Source organism: Lycium barbarum, chromosome 5 (genome assembly GCF_019175385.1).
Source record: "Lycium barbarum isolate Lr01 chromosome 5, ASM1917538v2, whole genome shotgun sequence".
NCBI lineage: Eukaryota > Viridiplantae > Streptophyta > Magnoliopsida > Solanales > Solanaceae > Lycium > Lycium barbarum.
Genome location: NC_083341.1, coordinates 15505020 through 15515059, shown reverse-complemented (window position 1 = coordinate 15515059; position 10040 = coordinate 15505020). Strand labels below are relative to the sequence as shown.

General features: G+C 32.5%; 1 long non-coding RNA gene across 1 annotated transcript; it reads left to right on the top strand.

Annotated features, from left to right (window-relative positions):
* Positions 1–3475: 3475 nt before the first annotated feature.
* Positions 3476–9815, top strand: LOC132640550 (uncharacterized). Its single transcript, XR_009582275.1, has 3 exons — positions 3476–3563; positions 5909–8086; positions 9501–9815. It is a non-coding gene; the product is annotated as an uncharacterized LOC132640550 (long non-coding RNA).
* Positions 9816–10040: the final 225 nt, after the last annotated feature.

Genomic DNA, 10040 nt, shown 5'->3' with positions numbered 1-10040 from the left:
TAATACCTTTTATGCATGATCCTCACTACAAGAAAGTAGAGATACCACGACATATGTTTTGTGACATTTGCAACAACTGTCGGGAAATAAGAAATTTCGTGACATTTATGAACAAATGTCGTAAAAACAACGACATTTGTTGTCAAATGTCATAAAAACACCGATATTTGGTCCAAATGTCGCTAAATCAACGACATTTGTTGAAAAACATCGGTGTTTTTCGCGACATTTAGCGAAAATGTCGTTAAAACAATGACATTTTATACAAATGTCAAATTTATTATGACATTTGTTAGAAAATGTCGTTGTTTTAAACGACATTTGGCGAAAATGTCATTAAAAATATGACATTTGATATAAATGGCGAGTATATTATGACATTTGTTGCAAAATGTCGTTGTTCTAAACGATATTTGGCGAAAATATCATTAAAAATATGACATTTGATATAAATGTCGAGTATATTATGACATTTGTTGCAAAATGTCGTTGTTTTAACGACATTTGGCGAAAATGTCATTAAAAATATGACATTTGATACAAATGTCGAATATATTATGACATTTGTTGCAAAATATCATATTATTAGGCGCTAATTACCGACATTTACACCTAATGTTGGAAATCTAATTCTTTTGAAATTATTCATCACTTTTTTTAGGGTAAATGTTCAAATTGCCCCTGGACTATATATTTTAAAGAAAATTTACCTTCCGTTAAAAAATATGTCGTTTTTACCCTCGTTGTTTATCAAAATGGCTCAACTTATCCTTATTATGGGTTAATTGAAGCAGAGATGAATTTTGACAGGCGATTTCAAGGACCAACTCGGAATGCACAGAGTTCAAAGGCAAATTCATTTAAACCCTATACCTAAGTAGATTATTTATAACCAACAGAAGGCAATTAATTAAGAAGTCACTAACTATGAAAAACCTTTCAAAGAGGATAAATACATGTCAGAGCACATCAATTTAATTAATTAAACGTGTGAACTCTTTTTTTCTTTAATCCTAACTTAATTATATGAGTTTTAATTATTTCGACGTACATTGCTTGATTTTAAATTTTGTGATTGTGGTTAAGCTCCAACGCTTGTTCATGTTGTGTATATATAGAATTAGTTGTCACCCTTGAATCCAATCAAGTATTGATTTCATTAATTGTACTAGAAACCAATCCCTGTTTGACTTGGATCTTCCTTATTTCCTTGTATGTGTGTCGGCAATTCGTTCTCATACTTTAATGTTAATTTCATGTATTCACTTTATGGTAAGGATTCCACAAAGTCGAATTTCAAATCTTCATAAGATCATCAAAACATCACTATAACTCAACATCTATTATTGAGTCAGTAGCTACTCAACAATTGCTATGTCAATTTGTAGGAAATCTTCTTCTTAAAACAACCAAATATTATTTACTTGTAATAATGACAGAAGTAAAATAATTTGCATTTGCACTTTGCGAATGATCCACATTTTCCATATATACCACCGTCGTATGGTGGCACGATATTCTATGTGAATCTATGTTCGAAGGACATCATGTCAAAATTTTACAATTAGGACCTCGATATGATTTTGTTCTGTTTATCGTACTGAAGGTTATATTCTTTTTTTTTCTAGATCTTTTTCAGGCTTCGTCTCATTCTCTTTTCACACTTATGGTAGAGATCGGAGGTATTTGACCTCCCTTGAACCTACAAATGTTCTAATTTTGCGGCAAGGGTAAAAATAATTTATAATACCATATAACAAATGAGTTTGGAACTAAAAATATGGTTTAAATTATTTTTTAATTAGTTAAAGTAAATTATATATAATAATAGAATTATTTAACATTTCAGCCAATAAGAAAAATAATAATGAACGTTTGACTTTTTAAAAATGAACTTTTATTACAATTAGCACAAACAAAGGGCAGCCCCACACATTAAGTTGTCGCTATGCGTGAGGTCCAGGAAAGAGCCAGACTACAGGGGTCTATTGTACAATTAGCATATTTGCGGATAATATTTAAAAAATATAAATTATTTTTAAATTATGATTTAGCTTGTGTATCCATTGCCCTCTTCTTGTTGTGGTCGGACTCTACTATGAATCTCTTAATTACTACCTTCTCTATATGACCCTCTTATATGCTTTCTTCCCGAATTCTGGTTATGAGGGTAGGAACCGAGATCATGGATGGAGCCACCTTGGGCTACGGGTAAGGTGCACACCCTTCGTCGTAAAATTACGCGATGTACATAGGTTAAATTTTAGCTATTATGCGTATATTGGCTCAACAAAGTGCTTTAAGTTATTTTCGGTGTTTTTTTCGCTAATCTAACATAAATATATATTTTCCTTATTCCTAAAATATTTTGTTATTCTTAATTTTATTATATTGGTCACAACTCTTCACAGTAAGTAATTACAGTATTTCCCAAACTTATTAGAGTAATATTATTAAATTTAAATTTCCAACATATTTAATAATATATTTATTTAAAAAATAATTTTTAAAAGACGCGCAAAATCAATACCGAACTTGTGAAAGAGAAGGGAGGGAGTATCATATTTTTTATTTATCAATCAGCGTTAACATCAGACAGCATATCTTTTTCTTTCTAGCTTTATTAATACTACTCCCTCCGTTTCAATTTATGTGAACCTATTTCTATTTGGGGAGTCTACGAGGTGGTTCTTTAATCACGTTTTCCTTACATTTTTTCTAGAAATTTTCAATTATAAATTATTATGACATTTAGTATTTTTATGTAGTTTCTAAATATATAAATTTTGTTTTTACAAACTTGAAAATTTTATGTCAAAAGTTATGGTCAAAGTTATAAAGTTTGACCCTCATACTCCGAAAAAGTTCACATAAATTGAAACAGAGGGAGTATAAACTAAATATTACTCTTAGTATATTGTTCTTCTATTCTAGAAAATAAATAACTAGCTAAAAACTTATCCGTATAAGGCTATCCTAATTTGCTGAAATGTCCAATAGTTAATAGTAGTTTTGTTTTTCGATTTAAGGCTAAACCCAGGGCTTAAAGGCTAAATTGAACCATACAAGGCTAAATTGAACCAGCGATTTCTCAAATCCGTACCTCAAAGAGACCTAAGAATCCTAACCTGCAAGGAAAGTGACTTCTCTGCAAATGGGCTCCAAAGATTTAGAAGGAAAAGAAATTTGGCGATAAAATTTTGGGGTTCTCTTCTATATTGCAATTTTAATTCTTGTATTTTCTCAAAGCTTGGAAAAAACTTTTGGAGGCGAGTCTATTCCTCTAATTTAGATATTTACTATTGAAAACATTCAATTATAGATAGAGATTATTACTAATTGTTATATAGATTGGTGTGGTGGAACTTGATTTAGAGTTGTTGAAGTACTTATATTGTGTTCACACATTGTGTAATTTCATATAAATCTCCTTCACACATTCTATTTACGAGCAGTTAATAGTTTTCCATCGATTTGCAGTTTGAAGAAGACGGGGAAAGGGAGAGAACGCCACTGGAAGAACATTAATATAGTGTTCAGGACTATTTGTGAGGCTTTTGCAGGTTCTTATCTCCTTTCTGTTTTGTTTATCTAATTATTTATTATTGTAGTGTTTAAAAAAATAGTATTTTTGTCTTCTGAAAGTATCTATGAAGTTGACTCTTCATATTTGTTTGTTCTCTAACTAGATGGTGTTTGTGTGCGATTATCCAGAGTCTAGGGAACATTGGTATTTGAGATAGTTGAATGTGGAACGGTCTTCAACTCACACCCATATATGCATATTCTTATGCTAATGTTGTATAAAACGTTTAGAAGCGCATGTCTCATGGTTTATAAATTATACAGTATATTTTTTGATGAGTTATTTCCTACACTAGCAGAAAAACAACAGCAGTCGTCTTTCGTATCTGTTTAATGTGCTCTGGCAGCTAGGGCTGCATATCGGTCGGTTCGGTTCGGGTTTCAAAGTTATCGGTTCAACTTATCGGTTATCGGTTTGTAGACATGTTAAACCATTAAAGAACCGTTAAGATATCGGTTAATGGGTTATCAGTTAATCGGTTGTTTTTTATTATCGGTTCAGTTATCGGTTTAACCGTTAAGATTTCACACAAAAAAAATTCAAGAACAAGGAATCCATCTTCAAAACAGAAAGTCGCTTCATCTCCTAAGATTATGCCGAACAAAAAAAATTCAAGAACGAAGAACTTTTTCTGCTAGGAAGTGATTTCCCTAATTTCCCAACCTCAACAAACACCCCAAAACAGAGAAATACAAAAACACATAAACAAGAGTGAGAATTGCAAGCAATGTAGAAGAAGTAAAAAATAGCTTAGTAAGTTTACGTTTTCAAGTCGGGCTTGCGTCTTGCTAGTTGGAGGAGAAGGGTTTCTGTTGTGATACGCCGCTTGAGAGACTGAGTTTATGAAGTGGAAATCAAGTGAACCCTAAATCTAGTCAAGTGACTTTATAGATGGAACGGTAGAATTATAATTAAATAAATGGTTACCGGGTTATCGGTTCACCCGTTAACAAAAATGGCCAAACCGTGACCCGACCCAATAAGCCAATAACCACAGGGCACCACCCGATACCCGAACCAGTAATCCATTAACCCGAACTATTAACCCAATAACCCAATAATTGATTCGGGTTATTGGTTTAACCGTTAATATGCACAGCCCTACTGGCAGCATATATTATGGTTACTTTCCTTTCATTATTGATTTATGGACTATTAATGCAAAGAATCCCATGTATGATTCGTCTAATTAGAGAGTTATTTTTCTCTGTTTGATGTGTGATTATGACTCCATGGGTCTTTTATATGCTTATTTTGTTGCTCATAGTGTTCATTTGCTGGGAAATCAAAATGACTTGCTCTGCCATTCATTAAACTAGAAGACAATGAATGAATAGATTAGCTTTAATATGTGGCTATGATTACTCAAGTTAATTTGGGGATTTGCAATTTATGGTACATGTCTCCTTGGTTTTCTGCATTAAAACGATCTAAAGTTAATTGTGGTTTTATCCATGATTCTAACTCTTCTGATGAATTTGAAAATTGTTATATGGGAACCAGTGGAGTATGGTGGCTTATTCATGTCATTATTCTCTTTGGAAAGAAGAAAGAGAGAATGAGGAAAGAGGGGTTTAGCAACATTTGGTTAAAAGTCTCAAAACATATGTTGCGATTGCTGGGAGGATGAAAAATGAAAGCTAGACAAACTGAAATATTACGTTAAAGTTGATTATGAAAGGTAATAGGTGAAAAATAAAAAGAGAAGGAGAAGAGAATATGGGGTATAGAATGAATTTTGACCCAACTAAAAGACCCGAACCAACCCAACACCAAATCCGTTTCTAATAAACCTAACCCAGTTTTTGTATCTTTTACACCTCCCGTATACAATGATGTACTTTTTGCTATATAATTATGCATTTTAGATGCTATTTGTTGGGTTAAAGCTTCTGTTTTTGGGTTTTAATTTTGCATTAGCTGTTGATTTTGGGGTAAAATGTTGCATTTTTAGTTGATGTTTTTTTTTGGGGTTGAAAGCTGTTGTTTTTGGCATCACATAAGAATTTTTTTTGCATCATTGAAGAAGGAATGACTAAAGCAAAAAAACCCAGCAGGACAGGAATAATATTAACCGCCATTAATTTAACATTAACCAACTATCACAATTCAACAGTACAAATATTAGTCAAGTAAATGTTTGCATCAACAAATGAAATAGGTGGAAGGATGACATTTTTGATCCAATAGGTGGAAGGATGACATTTTTGAACAATTTATACTATTAAGGGCATTTTTGAGTGTTTTCTGTTTTATTAATATTGTTAGTTGAGGATGAATGACTAAACTTTTTAGTTGATTCCTTCTTTGCTCTATGCATAGGTTATACTTTGAATGGATAAGAGTTGGATAAACATATTGAATATGCTCGATCCTTTGTATGAGAATGGAGCCAAAAAATTTCTTCATTTTGTGTCATTAGATAGGCCTGATGCCTCTGAAATCTTGTGTCCATGCCGAAAGTATCGTAATATGAAATGTGTTCAAAAAGATTTGATTGTTGAACATATTGTGGTTGATGGATTTCTTACTAGTTACACTAGATGGTTTTTTCACGGTGAGAAATTATCTTCATCAGTATCTATCGATCCGTTAGATAAAGGTGATGAAATGCAAGAAATGTTACATGAAGCATTTGGTATTCCGCCTACATCTGGCTTTGTTGATATGAACACTAGTGGTGATTGATTTGGTGGGTCAAATCAACATAACAGGGGGGTTGATAAGAAGACTGAAGAATTTTTTAGCTTATCGAAAGAAGCTGAACGTGAGTTATATCCTGGAAGCAAGTATTCACTCCTTTCCTTCCTTGTTTGTCTATTACATGTAAAGTGTCTCAATGGGTGGAGTAACAATTCATTTTCCATGCAGCTAGAGTTGCTAAAAGATGTGCTTTCTGAAGGTGAAACACTACCCAAGTCCTTTAATGATGCAAAGAAAATTATTAAAGACCTAGGACTTGATTACAAAAAAAATACATGCATGTCCAAATGATTGTATTATTTATTGGAATGAGACAGAAGATAGAACGAATTGTATGTATTGCAAAGCTCCAAGATACAAACAATTCAAAGGTGCATCAATTAATTGTAGTTCAGAAACCTAAAAAATTCCAGCAAAGGTGTTTAGATATTTTCCATTGATACCACGACTTCAAAGATTATATATGTCGGGTAAAACATCTACTCAAATGAGATGGCATGTTGAAGGTCGCACTAGAGACGGGGTAATGCGACATCCTGCTGATAGTATTGCTTGGAGGAAATTTGATGAAGCACATGCAGATTTTGCTCAAGATCCTCGGAATGTTAGACTTGGATTAGCTTCAGATGGCTTTAGTCCATTCAAGTCTATGTCTATCTCACATAGCACATGGCTAGTCGTCTTGGTTCCATATAACTTGCCACCATGGTTGTGCATGAAACAACCATATATGGAATTATCAATGATTATTGATGGCCCTCATGCACCAGGCAATGATATTGATGTTTATCTACAACCTTTAGTTGATGAGTTAAAAGAGTTGTGGGTTGGTGTTTCCACTTATGATGCATCCGATAATCATATGTTTCAAATGCGCGCATCATTGCTTTGGACAATCAGTGATTTTCCAGCGCTAGGTAACTTATCAGGATATGATGTGAAAACTAGATATGCTTGTCCATGTTGTCTTACCAACACTAAATTTACAAGATTGAAAAATGGACATAAGTATTGTTTCATGTCTCATAGGCGATGATTACCCCATGGGAACAAGTTTCGAAAAGATAAAGTTACATTCAATGGCCTTGCGGAGTTGGAGGTAGCACCTAAACGGTTGTCAGGAATTGAGGTTCATGAGCAATTGAACAATATAAAAAATAAATTTGGAAAAGATCCATTGGTCAAATCACATAAAAGGAAACGGGGTGGTGTTAATGATATTGATAATGTGTTGCAAAATATATGGAACAAAAAGAGCATATTTTTTGAGTTGGAATACTGGAAAGACAATGTGATTCGTCATAATCTTGACACGATGCATATTGAAAAGAATGTCTTTGACAACATATTTTGGACATTATTGAATGTTGATGGCAAAGGAAATATCAGCTACACTCTCTGTCTCGGCCTAATCCAATTCATTCCTAAAGTCCCTTTATAGATCCACTGCAACCCAAGCCCATTCCCAAATTCCCTTTACACTTTAGTTCTCTTTCCTATTTGAGATGGTTATAGCAGCTTGCAGGATGGTTATAGCAGCTTCTTTCCTATTTGGTAATCACTGTTCACTCTTTCCCAGTTCTATTCCAGTGGTTGTTGCTTTCTTGCTGCTAGTGTACTAGTTGTTCTCATGAGAACTTTTATTTAATCTTTTTTTTTATTTTTTATGTCAAGATGTAATAACAACTTAACAAGTTTAATATGTTGGCTCTTAATTTTCAATTTAAAGGGCTGCATATGGTGAAACAGTAAAGGTAGTCTGCTTAAAAGTTACGTTGATGGATGCAATATGGGAAGGTAGAGGAGAAATTAAATTCTGCTAATCTTGATTTGCTATTTGTGTGTGGATTTCTGTAATTTACAATTGCTATTATATTTTATTTGTAATTTTATATTTTAGTTGCTCCATCCAAATAAATACTAAAGAATCGAATTTAAAAGACCGAACCGAATGTTAAAAAAATCGTACACACTATTGAAAAATCGAAAACCGAAGAACCGAACCGAAGAACCAAACGCCCACCCCTAGTAGAAACTCATCATGTGATTTTGTCAACTGATTTGCATAAGCCTTGGATGCCTCACTAAATATTAAAAACAAATCCTGACTCATGAGATACTATTATGTAATTCTACTTGTCATATTGTGAGATGTAGAGTATACTTATGTTTGGTTTATCAGAAGTAGTTGCTAATCTTGATTTAACTAGGATAGTCTGAAAGCTTTATAGGAAGTGTAAAACGGCGCGAAAGTAGTGGTTCATTTGGAGAAGCAGTGAGCATCTATTAAAAGGTGATTCATGAGAAGGAAAAAATGTCATGGTGCATATTTTGATATGCTTATGCAGTATGGGGAAGAATTGAGTTTATTACCTATTTTAGTTTTGTCAATGCTCCTGGTAAGGAGGAAAGATAATATTGCTTTTGTAAATAATAATTATATGTTAACGTTCTTGTAAATTTCAGAATATCAAATACTAGAAAGATCTTTTCATTCATTAATAGTATGATATAGCAATTATGTTAAAGGTAGCACTTTTGAGGCATTGATGCACAAAAGAGTTGTTTTTCCGGTGAAATGAATGAAGAAAAGGACCCTAGAAAGACAACAGGTCAAAGAGATTAGGAAGGAAAAAGAGGAAGAGTTTGTTGATTATCAATCATGCTGCTCAGTTTGGGTCTTTGTTTGGTGTTATTTTACAATGGTGCTTAACAGAATAATAGGATATTAATTGATTACTCCAGTATCTATTTACTTCTCTGTATTTTCAAAATAAGCAAACTTAAATTGGTACACTCATTTTGAATTTGAAGAGGTGTGTTAGAATGTAAGTGTTGACATGTTGATATATTAGACTGTTAGAGATAATTTTAAGAGTTAGTTTGAATTTAATTCCTCATCAGTTAAGTTTTGAATTTCGTAAACTATTAAAGTAACGAATTTAATATTTCTTCTCGGGTGTTGATCAAGAAGACTGGAATTAGTGCAGTTGGCACAAATAAAAAGAAGTGGGTAAGTTTGAAAAATTACAAGACGCCTTTTTCCCCTTTTCATTTATAGATGCTGCTTTTGCATCAATTCTTCAATCTGTTTATTTTAGAGAAACTCAATTTGTTATTTTTGATATCCGAATTTGTTCTAGTTAAGGAGGCAACGATTCCTTTTATTGTATTGTTATAATTCTATTTCTTATGTGCATTTCTTGTGCAGAATTTTTGAAGGAACTCAGGTCAATTAATGGCAACGAAATGCTCGACTTGTGGATTGATTGTTTCATAAAGCTTTGTTGCAGATTTTATTCGAGAAACTAAGGAAATTAATTTGAATTGGGACTTAAGCTGATTTCATGTTGAAATTATCGTATTTAGTTAGATTTCCGTTTTACTTGAAATAGAACATATCATTTGATTTGACATCGTTTAGTTTTACATAACATTTGTTATATTGCTACTTTGTTCTTTGGTTATAACATTAAAACACATTTGCTTTACATATCTTTCATGTTTGTTACAAAAGGTTGACATTTATATGAATGTATAAAGTGAATATAAGTAGTTGTGTCATAATAAAAACTATATAGATAGATTTTTACGATATTTGACATTATTATCTGCTGACATTAATCAAAATGTTGGAAATTTTAATGTGACGTTTTAAGAATACAACAAGTAAATGTCGTAATGACATTTTTACCAACATTAATCTAAATGTCAGATATTTTAAGCGGTGTTTCATAAATGTTGTAAATCC